Below are 21,141 nucleotides of genomic sequence, written 5' to 3'. Positions count from 1 at the left end.
AAGGCACTTCATATGCATCCGGATTGGACGCACTTTGGTTCGTTACAAAATTTTATCGTTTTATATGAACCAATTAGTTGTAAAACTTTAAACGCGTTTTTCTCGAAACCACGTTTTCGTAACTGGGCGCTCTCATATCTCGGCCAATTTTTATCCGAATAACTTGAAATTTGGACAGAATGTTTACAACAAAATTGTCTTCAGTTGCACGTACGGATTTTTCAATCGGATTATTAGTTTTTGAAAAACAATTAAAGAAGTAACGAATTTTTGTCGAAAAATCGAAAACTTTTTTTTTAAACAGTGCCATTTTGTCAAAAATTATTTTATCAAAAAATCCGTACGTGCAACTAAAACTACATTCATATACTTTAAATCAAAATTTAAAAAATTTATTTCAGAGCTCCCGTTCAGATGCAGCACGAGCGCCCGTGCACCCATGTTTTTTCAGACGAGGTGCACATCAATCACCATAGTTATTATAAATATGAATATTATTTTATGAAATTTTTTTTGTAACATAATATAAGTATGTACTTTTAACATATATAGTTTATAAATTAAACAAACTATTAGATAATGAAAAAAAAATTCACGAAAATAGCCTTTTTTTTCGGCCGTCACCCTGGTGTTCCCCCTTAATATTACTGTAAAATTTTTTCAACTTTTTTAGTAAAATTATTTACATGTGATGCATAATCAGTAGCATACACACTTAAAAAAAACTTTGGCACTGTACAAATTACCCTTATGTAATCTAATAAATATTGCTGCTAACAAAGCTAATGTTGTAATGACAGGCGTTATATTTATGAATTATATCAAAAACATGAATGTTGAATATTGAAACATGATGTTTCCCATTTAGTTTTAATTAAATGAGTATGTCATTCACTTCAATTAGCTGTATCACGTGCTTCAGTTGAGACAATACCAAGGAATATTGAATTTATGATTTCAAAAACTTATACATGGTTTTCTAAATCATCTATAAAGTGAGAACATTTCAGAAAGATACATAAAACAATCACGACTGTGAACCGAAAAAAATTGTAAATGTAAAAAACAAGATAGTTGTCAATTGATAAATCTCTATCTACAATAATTAATCACTATTTGGAAGCTAAAACTCATTTTAAAACTGAAAAACAATGATAACATCTATATTGCTAAATTATTGTACGAATTACATAAAAATAAATTCAATTTAGCATACCTGTTATTTTTACATTCAATACTTAATGAGGTGACAAATAAATCTTTTCAAACTCAAAATGCTGAACCCCTAAAAATATTAAGTAAATTTTATTCTTCTAATACATTCAATCGCAAAGCGTATTACATTGCTTTTATGTAAAATTGATCCTGTAATTAACAACATATCAAATTATTTGGCAATCCACTTTTAGACTATCAATGTGAAAACAAACTGAACCACTTAAGATCCAATAACATTATTTTACAAGATAAAATAATGTTTAAAGAGAGATGCACGAGTTTTCTCTATAAATTATATTTACAAATAAAACAGTACCTGATAATATGAGGACTTTAGAAAAGATCTCATTCTTTAGCGCAGGTAATGTATTGAAACATCAAAAACAATAACATCTCAACATCAAAGGCAAAATACATCTCTTTGTCAAGAGTTCATTGAAGATGAGTTTTAAATTATTTGTATTAAAACGCAACATTAAAAAGGTACATTATATTAAATAGCAGAATATTAATAACACGATAAAGTTTTAGCATAAAATTCTGAATTCCAGAAATGCTGGAGAAAACTCTCTTAAAAATTTTGCTAATTTAATTCTAACAATTTTTAATTTTACCATTCTCGAATGCCGAAGTTCAATGTACTTAGCCAATTAAATATTACGAAAGATAAATCATAATAAATTAAGATTACAAATGATTAATTCCATTTTGACAGTACGTTATGGTTTACGAAAGCATGATAAATCGTCATAATTATAATTTTGATGATAAAACATGGATTATTATTGGAACAAACAAGATGTATCTCATTTTAAATATGAATATTTTGAATAATAAATATACACACTATATGTTCTCATTTATATTACTCGTGCTTTAAGTATAAAAACTATTTTAACAGATACATACATAACACGAAAATATAAAAATGTAACATATGCTCTACTATAAACGTACACAGTTAAAGATGTAAGCTTATGGGTATCGACTTCGTTCACTGAATACATTCGTTAAAAATTCATAAAACCAGAGACGACAAAAAATCAGCCTCTAAAATTAAACTTATATAATCAAATGTACTACTAAGATTGGACTAACCAATTTCATAGTATATACGTGACTACACAATACACATGTCACCATAAAACAAGAAAACAGCTCAACAGAGCTCGAAGTTGAAGAGAACAGCTTTTCACAGTTAAAGATGGGCCACAGAGGGCGACAAAGTAGCTAACGTCGCGACTCTTATATCCTAGTCGCGGAATCTTAAACAGGAGAAACTACTCGCGAGCGCGGCCACCTACCGGCGCGCGCGGTACTAAGCGACGCGGGTCGGCACCCAGCGATCGACGCTCTCTCTCTCTATCGTTCTCGCGCTTGCCGGAATACTGTTCGACAGACACTTGATGCACATACAAACATATGTACATACATACAGTTGCGACATTTTCTTTTCCGATGAATTTAAGAATACGCGATATTAATCAGGATGCGAATCCATACCATGCGCTCATGCATATGATTATGATGCTGTCAAATTCACGTATATAATATGTAACAAATTTAAACAAATGTCATGTGGCACGCGCTAAATGTATAATAAATAAATAGAAACTTTATGAAATATAATGTTAGTAGAGCATATTACAAGATATATAAAATTTTTTTATTTCATCAATTTAGCAATATACAAATAGCTCAGATAACACAAAATATTCACAAAAAATTTGCAAAATATTTATAATAATTATTTGCAACTTCTATAAATACTTACAAAAATATTTTATAAATATTTTTGTAATCTTAAATTGAAAAGTAATCATAAAAATTTATTAATGTCATGAAAATATTTATAGAATCAGTATAAAATATTATATATATTTACTATTTTACTTATCACAAATATAATATAAAATATTTATTTAATATTTAAAATATAAATAACAGAAAATATTTATAAATGTTTAACATAAAAATCGAGTGCTACTTGTGAGAGTAAAATGTCAGGATAGGTACCCGATTATATATAAATGTTCGACGAACACTTCTAAAAGATCGGATTATGTGCAAATCAAAAGTTGCTGACTTTTTATTTAAAATTTGTATAAATGTGCTGAATAAATATATAAATTTTCATTTTGCAGTATTTTTTATTATAAAGTATTTTTTTATTATAATTTAAGAATAATATATTTTTTAATATTTTAAACACAATACAACTAAAAATATACACCTAACACTACGATGTAATTACATATAATACAATTCTTTTAATTATTCTGCATATATAAAATTATTGCATATATTAATTTCTTTTAATAACATATTTTATGTTAAATAATTAAAAATGGTCTAAACCTTGTATATAACAATTTAAAAATATAAAATTTAATTTACAAAAAAAGTATTATTTTCACGAAAATGCTCAATATCCACAACAAACTGCAGTAAATGTGTAAATAAATACTACACTCTCATAAAATTTTATTAAAGTCGGTGACTCTTATCTCGCGGCCTCTCCTTGTAAGTGCATTTCTATTGTTAAAAATGTAATAGCAAAACCTGAAACAGAAAGACCGTAAAATATTTTTAAAAAATTATAGTTCCTTAATTTTAGTAGATAAAAGTACAGATATTGGTAATACAAAGTTTAGGTGTATTCTTGTACAATTTTGGTCGAAATAAGAGAAAATTGTGAAAATTCAATTGTTAGAATTACCTTCATTAGACGCTACAAACTGTTCAACGAGTTAACTTTTTGAAAAATTTAAAGAAATTTTAAATAATAAATATATCCCCATAACAAATGTTGGAATAGTAAGCGATAATGCATCAGTGATGATAAGATGCAATAATTCGTTTTTTCGCATTTGCAAATAGAATCACCGAGTGCAATTTTACTAAATTGTATTTACTAAATTGTATTTTTCCGCGATAATAGCCAATAAAACGTGCAAAAAATTACCAAATTTTTGTGAACATTTAATGAGAGGAATTGCAACTTATATATCGAATAGTGCAAAAAGGTTTGCATTTTTAACAAAATTTCAAGAATTTTTTTAGGTAAAAAAACAAAAAATTCTAGGATTATGTAAAGCATGATGACTCGTTTTATAAAAATACGTGATTAGAATTTTTGATCAATGTAAAGTTTTAAAAAAATTATTTTATTTTAACCACAACTAAACATAAATCAAAATCTGTGGAAGTAATTTAACACAATTAAATAATAATATTATTGAATTGTATTTGCTCTTGTAAAAATATTCTTTAAAGTATTTTAATAAATTTAACAATTTTTTCAATCACGAGATGTTTTAATTCAAACATTGCATAAAAATAGTCAACTTATTCGACAAATAGCATTTTGTTTTATAATTCCTGTGACTTTGGAAAACGTAGATTGAAAAAATATATAAACACAAGTATAATCACAGAAAAAAATTAGTGTCAAACCAATAATTCATCGTGTCATATATAAGTAAGAGTGTAAAATTCTCTTAGAAGAATTTGTAATATTAAACAGACATAATTTCAAAAAATACGAATCTAATAAAGAATCGTATATATCAACTAATAAATTGTCATTTGAAAGACGTAGAAGAAGCAAAAATGAGATATGCGACATTAATTGCCTCTCTAAATATTCCCTTTCCTAATGCAAAACACTAGCATTTTTTTCAAAATTTATCAGATGATCCAAATGTGTTGAAAGAAAGGACAATGGGTCGTACAAAGTATAAAAATATTCTTACAAATGCAATATACCCAGTGATGAAAGAACGTATCATGAACAACATTCAGAATGATAGATTTTTCCATGTAAATAGATTAAACGTCTGACATTACAAATAATAAATGTATAACTTTTCTGGTAAGATTTGTAGATTTAAAGATATTAGATATTCGCATGTAATTAGTGAAATTGATTGATATATATGCCAATGATTCCAGTGCGGAAAAGTTGATTAACGCATTTGAATGTAAAATGTGGCAATTAAAGATATCATTTCTAAATATTGTTGCCCTGTCATACGACAATGCGTTTGTCATGACTGAGAAACAGAAATCATTAAAAAGGAAATGGAAGAATTATGTCCAAATTTATTAACATCTTTGTGTCCTTGCCATTTCGCCGCATTAGCAGCTTGTGCTACATGTAATGAAATATCCGATTTTTGCGATAATTTTCTAAAAAGAATTGCTAAATTGTTAACAGCAGTCCAAAATATTCGGCTATTTACCGTGAACTTTGATTTAGTTTTGAAAATAGGTACCTAAAATTTAAAAAATTATATGAAACATGCTGGTGTCCCATTAATCAATGCGTAGATTGACTTCTGGAATCTTAGCATACAATTGAACTTTTCCTAATCGAACAAGTTCCCAGTGAAACGAGTAAGTCTAAAAAAGAATGATTAATTATAATGCGCAAAATTAATGTAAAAGCGTATATTCTATTTTTAAAATATATCTTAAATATTTTTAATGCATTTAATTCATTCTTTCAAGTAGTAGAAACGCGGATACATGTATTGCATTTAAAATCAATCCAATTTCTTTTCAAAATTTGAAAACATTTTTTGAAAGATGAGCTTATAAAATCTTTCACAGAGACCATTATAAACGTAGTATTCTCTGAAAAAAAATCAAAGTTTTTCATAAAATTACTTTTAGACCCGATTGCGATAAGCACCTTAACGAAATAATGATGCAAGGTCACGAAGGCAATGTTCCAACAATTCAAGAGAACTGTTTGTCGTTTTATATGACTGCTGCAGAATAATTCGTAAAAAATTACCAGTAGACAATATATTTTTGTTCAAAGTTAAATGTTTTCTGACTATATGAAACTTTATTTAATACAGATAAAGAAGCAGCGTTTAATGATGTTTCTTTCATAGCTAAAACTATCGGTGGTTTTGATGAAAATGGTTTAAAGAAAAAATAGACTGCATTGCCATTAAACTAAACGAATGAGGAAAAACAAACTCTTTTTAAAAAAAAACATTTAACAAAATGTGGAAAAGTTTTGCAATGGCTCAGGGCTCCAATAATAGAGCTAAGTAACCCAACTTAAAAATTGTTCTGAATGCTATTCGATGTCTTCCGAATTCAAATACCGATACGGAGAGAATGTTTTCTCTTTTAACTGATTTAAAAACGAATAAAAGTAACAAACCTTTGTCGGCAACCACCATTTGCGTTATTAAGTCGGCATTAAAAGCAAGAAACGAAACTTGCATAAACACGATGATAAAGAAAAGAATTTTATCTCTTATGTCGCCGGATAAATTATATGCAAGTAGTTCTAAAATAGACCAGAATTCTTTAACATTATATGCAGTGGATGTTGATGATATTGCTGATCCCTCGTAGGCAGATTGAAATTGCCTAAAATTAAAATATTAAAATTTCGTACGTATCTTATCCGTAAGGATATCGCTCGGAAACAGTGCGTAAAAGATTTTAATTATCCACAAGGAAATCTCTCGAAAAGAGTGCGTAAAAAGATTCTGTCCGTAAGGACATCGCTCGAATAGAACAAGCATACGAAAAATGTAGTAATTTAAGCACACAAAAACAGAAATAAATACAAATAATGCAAATACACGACTCCATTTATCAAATGCTCTATCATGTCACAATTTTTAGAAATATACAGTTAAAGTTACATGAAACAGCTACTGTATTTTAACTATGTTATGCGTTAGAAACGTTTTGTTGTAATATAAAAATTAAGATGTTAAAACTTGCAGCTTTTAAATAAAATTTATTGTTTTCGATAATGAATAAAAAATATTTATAAGATTAATATAGAATCTATTGCGTTAAAGTTGTGACTCATAAATCACTAAGGATTTTCCAAGTAATTTTTAAATTAAGTTAATAATTATCGTTATTAGTATTCAATGATCTGAAAATTCTTCAGTTAATTTGAATAGTATAAATAAAAGATATGTATTAGTTGTTACGTCTGGCGCTCAAAAAATTTCTTTTTTTTCTGCACTATCCGTTAAAATAATTTTGAACAGAATCGAGATGAATTATAAAGAGAAATTAAAATCTAAAAACGAATTTAACATAGTCAATATTTTCTAAACCAGAATATGTAGCAGTTACTCATAATTTTCTATAACTTTTCCCACTATGATTAAAAACAAAAAATAATAATAATTTAACAATTTAAGATCGCATGATGATTGCGTGTACTGTCCGCTATCGCGCCGTACACGTCAAACTGAGATCACCAATAAAATATAATTTATATTAAACCAGATATAATATGCGGAATCTGAGGAATTCGTTCTCATCGTTGCTCGCACGCACCTTTCCCGCGCCTCGCGATTCCCGCTAGCACCGTGAAACGCTTGCGCGCAGATTCATTTAATATAAATCACAGAAACAAAAATAAATAACTGTCACACAGTAACAATTGCAAAATTTCGAATCTGAAGCCGGAAACTTGTTGGTCCCGCGCACCGCTATCACGCCGTAACTCAATATCTCAAAAATTGTAGCTATTAAAAATTGTAAAAGATTTCGAAACAAATAAAATTAAAATAAACCAAAATAAAAATAGAAGAGCAAATCTTGGACCAGATATCCATAGCGATCACGGGATACCACCATCTAATCAACATTGCGTTACGATAACTCGAAAATTGGAGGCTGTAAAAATATTTAAAGTTTCAGGAATAAATTCTCGCAAAACTTCCGCGCGCGCGCGTATCACACAGCTCTCGTGCGCCGTTTTCTTTTATATTTCAAGAACACATAAAATTTATTTTCCAGCATGTAGAATTAACAATAAATTAACAATTTTTTTCGTAAATACTTTGCGTGCACCTCTATCATACCCTACACTCAGAATTCACATAACTTAAAAATTAGAGTCATTAAAAATAATTACCAAATTAAGAAAAATTAAAACATCTAGAATTAATAATAAAATAATGCATCTTTTTATGGAGATCTATAGTGGGCACGTATTACTACAGCACTGTAGAAGTAGAATCACTATAACTTAAAATTTGGAGCTACTAAAAAATATTAAAGATTCAGGACATATAAAAATATAAAACTCATCGAAGCAACATTAAAATCACAACTTTTTTGCGATACATTAATGCAACGTAGATACATGTATCATGGCGCATTTTGGGAGATTTTATCGGTCACATAACGCGACACGACATTACATTTTGCGGTATCTCGTGCTTTTAGTCTTGCTGAATAAAATATCAGTTTCTTATAGATACGACTACACTTTCCAGATTAAATCTTGCAGAGGTTCTTGCAAGATAAAATAAAATTTTGAAACTGATATGTAATTACAAAAAGAGAGGGCGTATTATTTCGTTCAGCCTTTTCTAGATGAAAAATTTTCTTAAAAAGACCTTTTATCCTTTTTCATTTTTAACAATGTTCGCATTTTTTTTCTAATAAATAAAATTAATAAATTATTTTTAATAATTATATTTTTTTTTTTAAAGTATGCTCTATAAATTAGACAATTAATAATTAATGCACACTCAATTTTTGCTTTAAACGTAGTTCTACAGATATATTTATACTAGTTGTAAAATAATGAAAATCGGTATTAGGATATTATTACGATTATAAGAATTTTATAATATTTCAATTAATGATATTTATTTCTGCTGTATACTTTCGTTTTTTAATTAATTATCTCCCTACTTTATTGCATATCTATTATGTGACAGTAAACAATATTTTAAATTAAAAATTAAAATAAAATTTCGTGTTAAAAAGTGTGTTCTTTATCTACTATATTTATTACGTTTTGTCATTTAAATAAATAGTCTTATTGATGTCTCAATAATTATCTATTCCAAATCCAAGCATATATCCATGTAATTATTTATAATTTATGGGCGCTAAGATCATTAGTTAATTGTAGTTAATTGTAATATTTTTCAAGTAAAATGATTCAACGTATTGTATGAAATGGTTATCATATAAAGTTTTTTTACTTAAGTAACTTTTTTATTACAAGCTGTTGCAGCAACAACAATCAAATTTATACAAATAATTAACGATTTGTTTGACATATTAAATTCAAAAAATACTAATAATTATTATTATATTTAGTTGTAGGTTTATACCAAAGTGAATAGATGTTCCTAAAAATTATAGTTCCAGTAAGTATTTTTGGAGCATATAATATATATTCCTTTCATATATAGATCAATATAAACAATTATTATTACTAACGTTTTAGCAGCAGTAACTATATATAAAAATGAATCTTTCAATCATAATTATTTTGCCATGCAAATTTAAACAGAATTAACAAAAACTTTTCTCTATATCTATAATACAACCCCAACGCGCGCAATTAATAATTTTGCAAAAATATAATGTAATATAAAAAATAAATTTATGTCGTAATTAATGTCAACAAACGAGATTAGAAAAGAGTTGACTAGTTTAACCTAAAATAAATACTACAAAGACTACAATTGATTTATAATTAATTTTGTTTAATTTTTTAATTATGTATAAGTATTATTAATTGACAAAAAATACATAGTTATCTAATGTTGTAAAATATTTTTTAACAATATTTTTTGTATTAGAAATTTAAATATGTGAGTAAAAATGTCCTATGGATCACAGATATCCTACGCAAAAACACAATTTAAAAAATTAACGTCACATGTATAGTGAGAAGGAAGAAGAGACGAATAGACTCTACATATATTATATATATATATATATATATATATATATATATATATATATAAAACGTTACAAAAGAAGAATATTTATATTATTGTACATTACAGAATTATAAAATAAAATGATCACATTTTGATTTCTATTTGTTAAAGAAAATGCACTATTATATTTATAATAAAGTTATTAAAACAAAACAATATTAAATGTTTTTTTAGATAAAATTATTGAGAAAATTTCTGATAAGCAACCAAAATGAGCAATCAATATCAGACAATCTTATTGATAAACTAAGAAATTATTTTCAAATGTCCAAAAATTTAGTTTTTTAGTATTCTCGTTTATTAAAAGACTAAAAATTATATGTCTCAACAAATTATCAAAGAGATTTAAAAGCACATTCTCATATAATTAAATATATAAATGACAATCAGTATCGTTTAGGATCAATCTCTTTTTTTATTAAAGTCAATAATTGTAATCTATAAATAAAAAATGTAAATGTAACGGAAATCATTTTGCTGTAATTCAAAAGGTTGTAACTGATAGTATATTTTTTATTCAAAGAAATAATTTTCTGTATGACAGCATTACTTTTATACAAAAATTGATATAAATTGATTTTGATTTATTTCTTTTGCTATGTCACAAATTAACAAATTAGATAATTATGATATATAAATAATACATAATATATAATGTATGATTCATATGTGTATGTGTGTATAAAGTTATAGAGTTGTAAAATATTATTAAGCATCTATTATAAATGATAAATAAAATTTAATTACAGCAGTCAATAATGAGTTTTAAATATTTAATATTGTAACAATAAAAAATAAAAATTGTAGCTAAAATAATATTATAAAAGTTTGAAAAAATTTTAAATATCAAAATATTAAAAATACCATAATAAAAGCAAAATAAGTATATAACGGCTAATAAATATATAACGATAAGATTGTACAGTAGAACCTTCCATATCCGATCTATTATCCAAATAGTCTAATAACCGAACGTTCTACTATCCGAATGTTCCATTATCCAAACAGCGTTCTGTGATAATGTTCACAAGCTGTGGAAGTATACCTACATACTCTTCTACGTGACTTCTCTTTGACTAATTATATCCAGAACAATTTAGTACAAAGCTAACAGCGTACACTATACGACGGGAACTAAACAAAAAAGTGTAGTTTTAAATATTCAAACAAAATATGAAATAATTAAAACTTTCGAACGTGGTGAAAGTGCAGCAGAATTGACACAAATCCATAGTATAGATAGATCTACTATTACGGACATAAAAATAGAAAGTGTGAAATTAAAAGTTATATTCCACATGCAAATTCCTCAGATGCTATTCGTAGAAAAAGCTTAATAAATCCTAAAAATGAAACTGTGGATAATGTTGTATTTCAATGGTTTCGGCAAAAAAAGGGACAGAGACATACCAATAAGTAGACCTACGATACGTGAGAAAACTGTAGAGTTCAACGAGAGATCGAAGGATGATTCAAATTTTAAAGCTAGTAATAGTTGGCTAGCAAAATTCAAAAAAAGGCATGGTATTCGACAACTGGATATTTGTAGAAAAAAATTATCAGCAGACACTACTGCTGCAGAAGCCTTTACAGCAAAATTTAAAACATTTTTAAATGATGAAGGGTATTCATTAATAAATGTATACAATGTTGACAAAACGGGTTTATTTTGGAAAATATCTCAGAAAACATTGGTCTCTCGTCGCGAAACATCCGCTCTTGGTCGCAAAATTAGCAAAGGCCGTATTACTGCTCTGTTGTGTACAAATGTTACCGGATATCTTCAGCTACAGATTCTAATTATCGAAAAAAGTAAAAATCCACGCTGTTCAAAACATGTTGATAGAAGTGCTAGAAAATGCTAGAATGAATAGTCAAATTTTTTGTGAATGATTTGAGGAAATTTTCATACCAGCCGTTAAAGAACGCCAATTAAAAAATGGTCACAGACAAAAAACTCTTCTGTTATTAGACAATGCTAAATCGCATTGTGGAATTTTTAACAAGAAAGACGAATTTATAAGTTATGTTTTCGTCACCTAATATAACTTCACTCATACAACCACTAGATCAAGAAGTTATTGAGTGTTTTAAACAAATCTACAGAAAAAAGTAGGTTAAAAATTTTTTTTATTTAAATGTAATAACAAAGAAGAAATAATGAAGCTTTATAAAAAAATAAATTTAAAAGAATGTTTTTACATGGCGGATACTTGGTCCCACATTAAAGACATAACTTTTAAAAAAGCATGAAGAAAACTTTTGTAAAAGAAAACTTTAAATAAAATTGAAAGCACAAACAAGAAGCAACAAATAAAAAAGACGAAGTTATCGCTACATTACATAAAATACCAGGATGTGATGACTATCCCATCAATGATATCATAGAGTGGTTTCAACGCGAGAAGAATAATGATTCCAGTAACGATGATATCATCAACATAAAGTTAAATTTAATAGAAATAACAAATAGAAGCAATACTGAAGACGACGTGCCGAAGCATTCGAGGCACGCGAAATAGGACTTCGTTGGTTTGAGGTACAAAAAGAATGTAATTCTGCACTTCTTACTTACGTTGAAACATTTATGTGACTGAGCCAAAAAGATATGGGATCCATAAATTTATAAACAAATGTTTATTTTGTTTTCTTTACTTAAAGACTAATTTTTTTTAAATATGTATAGGAAGTCCTCTTTGTTACAAATTTAAGTTTCTATTTGAATAAATAAAACTTAATATAAAAATGTGTTTATTTTATTATCCGAAAATTCTCCCTTATCCGAAAAATTGTCTTTATTTGGATATGAAAGACTCCACTATATTATATCGGCAGTAGAATCACTGAGAATAATTCCAAACGTCAAAAGTTGAATAAATTAATTCTGTTTGAAGGGTAGTAAAATCAGAAAAATTATATTTAACATTGAATTTAATTACAATTAGTCAAATATAATTGACATAATGATAAAAAGCTGATGATTGTAATTATTGATACTTAGCGTTTATAATTATACACTTTCAACACATTTATTTTTATTTGTAATAAATAAAATATTGATATAATCTACATGTGTTTCTTTGCTTATTTTCCTTCTATTCTTAATAGGTTGTTATTCTTATAAAGTTACATATGAATAAAATAAATAAGTTAAAGTATATAAACGGAAAATAATTTACCTAAAATTATAACTCTCTCTTTAATTTTCCTATTGCAGGAATCTCGATTTCGAAATTCAATTCTTTATAAAAGCAAATCATTAAAAATTGACTCCGTTAATTCATCGAAAATATTAATAATTACACCGAAATGATATTTATATAATTTGAAGTTTAAAAAATTATTTTTATATAACATTTTTCGAAAACTGTAATGTTTCCACTAAATATGATTTATATTTTAATATTGTTCACGACACTTAATAACGTTTTTTTGTTGTTAAAGATATTTATTATTTTAATTAAATTATTAATGTTATACTATCAATATATTTTATATATTCCCAATACAAATTTGCTCAAAAGAATAAATAAAATCTTGCACAAAAAAAGCAAATTTTAAAAACAGACTTCGATTATCAAAAGTATATACAATAAAAATATAAAACTTATTTAATCAAAAGATAAGTCAAAAGTGAATGTAGGATCAATACAATAAACCAAGTATATCATAACAAAAGAGACTACAAAAAGTCCTATCTTCTAAAGTGTGTACAATAAAAAAAAAATATTTATTCAAAAGTTAACTGGTCAAAAATGAATTATACGAGATTATTAGAATTAGCCCAGTATATACTTTATAAAAAAAACTACGAAGGCTTGTATCGATTTTATATGAGAAATTTTTAACAAGATTTGTAATTAGAGCTTTAGTTTCAGAGATATTTTGAGTGAAAGTTTGTTTAATATAGGAATTCTATACAAGAGCTTAATAGTGCTACGACGTTAGTTGTGTAATACGAGCGCAATCTATTAACTATTTTTAACTATTTTTAGCTGATTTTTATGTGACAAATATTCTAATCTTTTGAATATCCGTGATTCCATTAAAACCTCGCAATTTCCAATGTGCGAACTAACTATGTGTTATAAACTTGACAAATTATTATATTTTGTGAAATTTAAGGAACAAAGAAATATATCGTACGGAGAGTTAATAACACATGCGTGATTATTTTACCAGTGTCTCATAAAAGAAAAATAATTATCGGTTGAATATTTTGTAATTACTTAGATTATATCGTGTTTACACAACTTTCCAACAAAAAATTTGTTCGTAACTTTATTGATAAATTTTTAACAAATTAATAATTTTATCGCAATAGTTTAGAATTGAATTTGCAATAAATTGTAAATAAATCACACAATATTAATATAAAGATTTTCCATGCGTAAAAAATTTGTGGTTCACGAAAATTAAAATTAAATTAAGAAAATGGTTATTTCTATTCTTTAATACATACATCAAGTTAAAATTTATACTATGCAAATAATCGATAGTCTAGTTTAAAGCAGCACACGATTGATTCGACAATACAAAACGAGTGACCATATGCTACATCTAAAATTGTTTCGCGAATAAGACATTTTGTAAATAAGAACAGAAAATAGGAGCATCTAGTACTATTGAATTGCAATTATTGCGAGTCTTCTTTAAAACTCACGAAACATATATCAAATACATATTACATGTAGAGAACTCGTAATGATAGATTCTATTGCATACACAGAAAGAAATAATAAGAGATACATATTTAATTGCATAAACGATTCTGCTGAATATCTACAAATTGAACTAAGATACAATCTTTTCTCTCTGAAAATGACTGTTACACCATTAAAATAATTATGTGAAATTTTCAACAACTTGTTACCGTAAAGAAATATTAAAATTTTTACGTTTCTCACGAGTCTTGCAATCGTCAATTGTCAAACATGATCAAACATCTATCTTAGATTATTACGCAGATAAAATTTTCGACTACAAAGTAAATATAACAAGATTAAGAAATTCACAAAACTCGGAAAAACAAAAGATAATTGCCAGAAAAATTCACGCCCCTAAGGGTAACGGTAGCCCTTGCGTCGTGGTTCTTATGCCCTACTAGCTGAATTTTAAACGGGAGTAACTATTCACGACCGCGGCCACCTATCGGCGCGCGCGGTAACTAGCGCAGCGGGTCGGCGCTTTCGCGCGAACTCACACGCGCCTTCCCCACACCTCGCGGCTTCCGTGAGCGCCAGAAACTCACGCGCACTGATTCCTTCTATATTTCTGGTACATATAAAACTAATTTTTTTACATATAATAGCAATAATAAAATTATGAATTTTGACCTAAAAACTTATTATGCGTGCACTCCGCTATCGCACTATGCTCGCAGAATCAAGATAGCGTTAAAATTGAAGCCGTTAAAAATCCTAGAAGATATTAAAATAAATTAATTTTTCAACTTATAGAATTAATAATAAATTGAAAACTTTTTTATCAGAAACATTTTGCGTGCACATACTACAATCGCATGTGCGCGTAGAATTAAGATAGCTTGAAAATTGAAGTCGCTAAAAATATTTAAAGATTCAAAACAGATAAAAATAAATTCTACTTAGTAGCAATATTAAACCTTCAACTTTTTAAAAGTGTAGTGATTTTACGTGCAGGCCATTACCGCGTCATGGGTATCAAATTAAAAATTCTGCTAAAATTATATTTTATATGAACGTTTGAAGTGCGAGGAATAAATTCTAAGTAACGCACGTCTTATCCCCGCACCCCGCTACTTCTGCTAGAGCCGACAAACTCATACGCTACGATTCCTCGTATCTTTTCAGTACTATTAAAAATAGTGGCAGCAATTAAATTATAGATTTTGACTTGCAATTTTGTTGTGCGTGCCCTCTGCTACCGCACGGTGCATGCCGGATCAAAATAACGTAAAAATTAGAACTATTAAAAATATTATAATATTCCAGAATAAGGAAAATAAAAACATATAGAAATAATAATGAAATAATAAATCTTTAACCAAAAATTTATAGTTAGCACGTGCCACCACCATACTGAACACGCGGAAGTAACATAACGTAAAAATTAATATTGCTTAAAGTATTTAAATATTTCAGAACATGTAAAAATAAAAAACTCACGGAAGCAACATTAAAATTGTAACTTTTTCGCAATACGATAATTTTACATACGGGATACTACCGCATCGCATGGCTGGAATTGAAATCTCTTGTAAATTGCAACCGATATTAATTATTAAAGAATAAAAAATTAATTCTAGATATCGTACGCGTTTAACCAGCGTCTCGCAGTCCCCGCAAGCGTCAACAAGCTTCAGAGCGAATTCAGGTGCGCAGTCACGGAAAGATGCTGCAGTTAAAGGGGCTAACACATTATTAATAATAATAAAAATAAAAAAAATTCAAGAATAAAAATTAAAAACTTAAACAAATTAAAATAAGAAGAAATAATAATAGCTAAAAATTTAAAAAACAATACTTAAAAAACAGAACTTAAACATATTATAAACATAACTTAAACAAATTTAAAGAAACAAAAATAAAAACTATAAAAAATTGCTTTAAAAAATTTGAAATAAAAATTAAACTAATTATTGAATTAAATAAATATAAACATAATAAAATACAAATACTTGGCATTTAAAATTTTTTTAATTTTTATTTTTTAATAACAAATTAGACTTAACTAGCAGTCGGGAGACGCCACGCTGAATGACAGAAATAATGATAATTATTTAATAATTTAAGATAATATAATATTATCCTAAATAGTTGTAACATTCAACGTAGCGTCTCTCGACTGCTAGTTAAGTCTAATTTATTATTAAATAATAAAAAATTGAAAAATTAAAATGTCCAATAGTTGTACTTAATTTAGTTGTTACGTTTGGTAAAGAAAATATTTCCTTTTTCTCGCGCCATCCAATTAAGCCTATTCAGTAATAGCGAACTAAATACAGAAACGCCTTTCGACCAATTAAATAGATTCATGATGAAATAATACTCAAATCTTAATTTCACGATCACAGTTATTCAGTATACTAAATGCAATCATCAACCGCCATCGCTAAATTTCAAATAAATGTGCAAATAATATAAAACACAAAATCGGAATAAATCAGAATACGAATACGGCCCTAACACATGCGATCCCCGCGTCGCGCGGCTTCCGCAACCGCCAAGAAGCATCGCGTACGCCGTTTCGAGCACTATGAGATTTCTTGTACTGAAATTTTTCTATCTTTGCGAGGCAATAAAAAAATAATAAAAATAAGAAGATTATAACTTTCAAATCACAAATCTTTTAAGGATACTTGCCGCTACCGCACAGTACACAATAAATTAAGCTAACTTAAAAATCAATTATTGCAAATACCGGAAAATCCCAGAATCAATAAAAAATAAAAGAAATACTAAAATGATAACTTTTGAGTCGTAAACATTTTGCATATGCATGCTGCATCCTGTTTCCGCACTATGCAGTTCAGATTAAAATAATTTTAAAAACCTAACCATTAAAAATACTAAAAATTTCTACCGAGGTAACCGAAAAAATAATCACATGATGTAACAACAACAAAATATCAACTTTTGCAATCATACAATGATTAAATACATTGTCCTCTACCATACCACATACGCCAAATCAAAATCCCGCAGAAGGTATAATTTATGTTAATGTTCAAAGTATGAGAAATTAACGTGGGACAAAATTTAAGCGCTGGAATTTTCTTTATCTTCCCGGTCTGATAAAAAATAATAAGAACAAAAAATTATCATTTTCAATTTGCAAATCTTCTAGTTTTAATATACATCTCACCGCGTAATGTAAGTCACATCAAAATAACTCAAAAATTAAAATTATTAAAAACGGTAGAAGTTTTGGATGAATAAAAAATAGAAAAAACAATAAAATAATAACTCTAAATATGAAAACATTTGTGCAAGTGCATGACGCTATCGCACTGTACACAATTAAAATAATTTGAAAATTGTAAGTATGAAAAATATTAGAAGTCTCCGGAATATCAAATAAAATTAAAACATGCATAAATCACGGTAAAACTTTGTCTCTTGAATTATAAAACGTTAGCGTGTATATGGTGCTACAGTATTATGCACTCCGAATTAAGATAATTCAAGGATTAGAACTTTGAGAATTTTTAGAAAATTTCTTCTATCGGTAAATGTAACCAAAAAAATAGTCACATATCAATAAAATCTTAACTTTTAAAACCATAGAATGATTCAGTACATGGTCCTCCACCGTACCATATACATCAAATTAAAATCCCACAAGGAGTATAATTTATATTAATATTTTAAGCATAGGAAATTCTAATCGTGGCGTGCCGTACGCCCTGCCTCCTGAACGCTTTGCTCATTCTTCAAAATTATTATATTAAATGGCCAACAGAACCAAGAAGCAATGGAATGTACTACATTTCTTGAAGAAGTAAAGATTTTCCAGAAATAATTGGCATAATTAATGGAACTTGGAACTCATATAAAAATGGAAACTCCAAAGAAAAACTATAAAAGTTACGTTAATTGAAAAGGCTGTCACTCCATTGAATTGTAGGTAGTAATATTTGTATTAGTAATTTGTATTGTTATATTTGTATTAGTAATTTGTATTGTTTATTATGAAATTCAAACAATTCAAGGTAAATAAATAAATAATTAAAATTACAGACAGTTTGCAATAATAAAATGGAATTTATACATTGTTATGTAGGCTATTCTGTCTCGGTGCATGACCAAGGGATATTTAACGTATCAAAATTATAAAATTCGTGCACAGATGCAATTAAGTTTTCGTGCGAGGCTCATTTAATTGGTGATGCTTATAAAATTTTGAAGACCTTTACCTGTATCATATAAAAATAATGACAGATTGACGGACAGATAAAAATTATATCTAACGTTTATCTTTTATAAGAATGATTGTAGAACGTAGCAATGGTCTTTAAAAATATAGTTTCGAATTCTATTATAGACAAACCATCGATAAGAACTGATCTCATTCAAAATTATATCACGGCTTGTATTTTACATAATAAGATCACTGCACTAGTCAACGAATAGATAAGAAATTGAACAAGTCAATAAATAAAAATAATAATATAATTACACTTTTTAATATAAATTTTAATCAAATTAAAAATCAAATTGAAAAAATATTAATTAATTTCTAAAGTATTATTTTAAAGTCTTATTTTAATATTCATGTTGTTAAACAGTTATTTACTGCTAAATCGTTCAACGACTGGTGCAGTGATCCTATATGTTTAATGAGTAATGATATGGTTGAAATCTCTAAAGAAAATTATTCACGTTTAAAAAAACTTGTCATACGTGCATACGCTAGCACAGTTATTAGTGGAAAATATAGTTAAAAAAATTTTTTTTTTAAATATTAGACGAATAAAAATATTTCTTTTTCTCCAAAACAATATTTGACGAAATTATTACAACTATGAAAAAAATGTATAAAAAAAATCAAGGACCATAATTCAAAATCAAAAAATAACCGTCAAATATATTGAAACATGTAGATCAGAGAATTTGGCTTGCGCAAGCGTACGATTTGTTTAAGAAACTAACTTGTCAAGTAAACTAAAGCGTATGTAACAATGTAGCAAGCTCAAGTCATGCCAATCACGTTCAAGTAAACATGAGCAAGCCACAATAACTGCAATTTTGTCATTACATACACATTCTAATAAGTTTAACAAACGTACAGCCATTGACAAAATTATTAGGCACCCTATTTATTTAACAATTTTTTCAATTTATAAAGAAATACATTACACTATCTTTATAAATGTTATCATTTATTTCTTAAATAACTTCATAAATTAATGTTTGCTTGATCTACCATTGTTTTTTATAACTTATTTTTTAGCTTATGCAATTTAGTTATAACAAATTTAGAAAAAACAAGAGTGCCTAATAATTTTGTCAATGGCTGTACTTGATTTGTATATATGAAAAAAAATTTACTTGAAGCCTGTTTGTCAAATCTATCAGAAAGTATAGATGACAAAACGATACAGTTATCAAGCATTATAGTACATACGTTCCCGTAAAGTTGACAAACATACTTGACAAGTTTACTTGAACGTGAATAGCCGCCTTAATAGTTGAAGATATCTCAATCTGAATATTTTATTACAATCTTGTACACAAGGATACCTTATTCACAAAGAAAAGAAAAACGTTATAAAATAAAAAAACTTTATGTATGAAATGATAGTAAATTCAATACGTATGTGTGTTTTTCAATGTGTGCTTTAGGTTTCAATTTTTGTTTAGAAATTTAATTATTAGTAAAATATCTTTGATTTCTCAGTCTTGTGAAACTAGTCCTAAAACTGTAAGATAGACTATCAGACTAGAAATCGAGACTAGAAATTGAGATTAAGATTAGGGGGAGAGAGAAAATGAGAGAGAGAAAGAGATTGGAATATAACCAATTACAATAAAGTCAACTAAACTTCAAATTGGATTTTTTCTTCGGATTTGTTAAATACCAATCCAATCTGAATTGCTAGTCTGATTATGGCTTAATACTGAAAGATTAATTTTGTTTTTACTTATTGTCTTCCTTTTCAATAATTTTTTGCAAAATATCATTGAATGTATCAAGTCGACGCATTGTAGATACATGGCGTTTATTTTCGTCTTTTTTATTTAGACCATTTTTTCCAAATGTTTGTCCACAACGCTTGATAATTTTGTCATTTTAGAACTGATAACAAAAACGATATATTAAATACTTTTAATTTTATTTATACAATTATTTTAATTTTTTATTAATAAAAATATACAAAGCTCATAGTTTTCAGTTTTATCATTTGAATTATTTGCACTTGGTACAGTTGACGATTGCGTATTTAATTGCGCACTTATTGGCATAAAAATAGCATCATGAATTGACAAAAACTTCACTAATTACGTTAATATAATGAATTAAATAAATCATAACAATCAGTTCAGTCAAAATTAAATTTCTAAATAATATTTGTCAACAATTAGGCAAATCTAATTGTAAGTTTAAAATTTAAATATTTTATAATTATTTGAAAAACCGTTTAATCTTTATTTAAAACGTCTGAATGTAATATTTTATATTGCAATATTTCTAT

General features: G+C 27.2%; 1 long non-coding RNA gene across 1 annotated transcript; it reads right to left on the bottom strand.

Annotated features, from left to right (window-relative positions):
• Window positions 1-3,381: 3,381 nt before the first annotated feature.
• Window positions 3,382-15,018, bottom strand: LOC113005088. Its single transcript, XR_003269360.2, has 3 exons — window positions 14,864-15,018; window positions 6,401-6,612; window positions 3,382-3,780 (listed from the first exon to the last, which is right to left on the bottom strand). It is a non-coding gene; the product is annotated as an uncharacterized LOC113005088 (long non-coding RNA).
• Between the last annotated feature and the right edge of the window lie 6,123 nt (window positions 15,019-21,141).

This window comes from Solenopsis invicta, chromosome 3 (assembly GCF_016802725.1).
Source record: "Solenopsis invicta isolate M01_SB chromosome 3, UNIL_Sinv_3.0, whole genome shotgun sequence".
Taxonomy (NCBI): domain Eukaryota; kingdom Metazoa; phylum Arthropoda; class Insecta; order Hymenoptera; family Formicidae; genus Solenopsis; species Solenopsis invicta.
The sequence above is the reverse complement of the archived record's forward strand: the minus strand, read 5'-3'. Positions and strand labels throughout refer to the sequence as shown.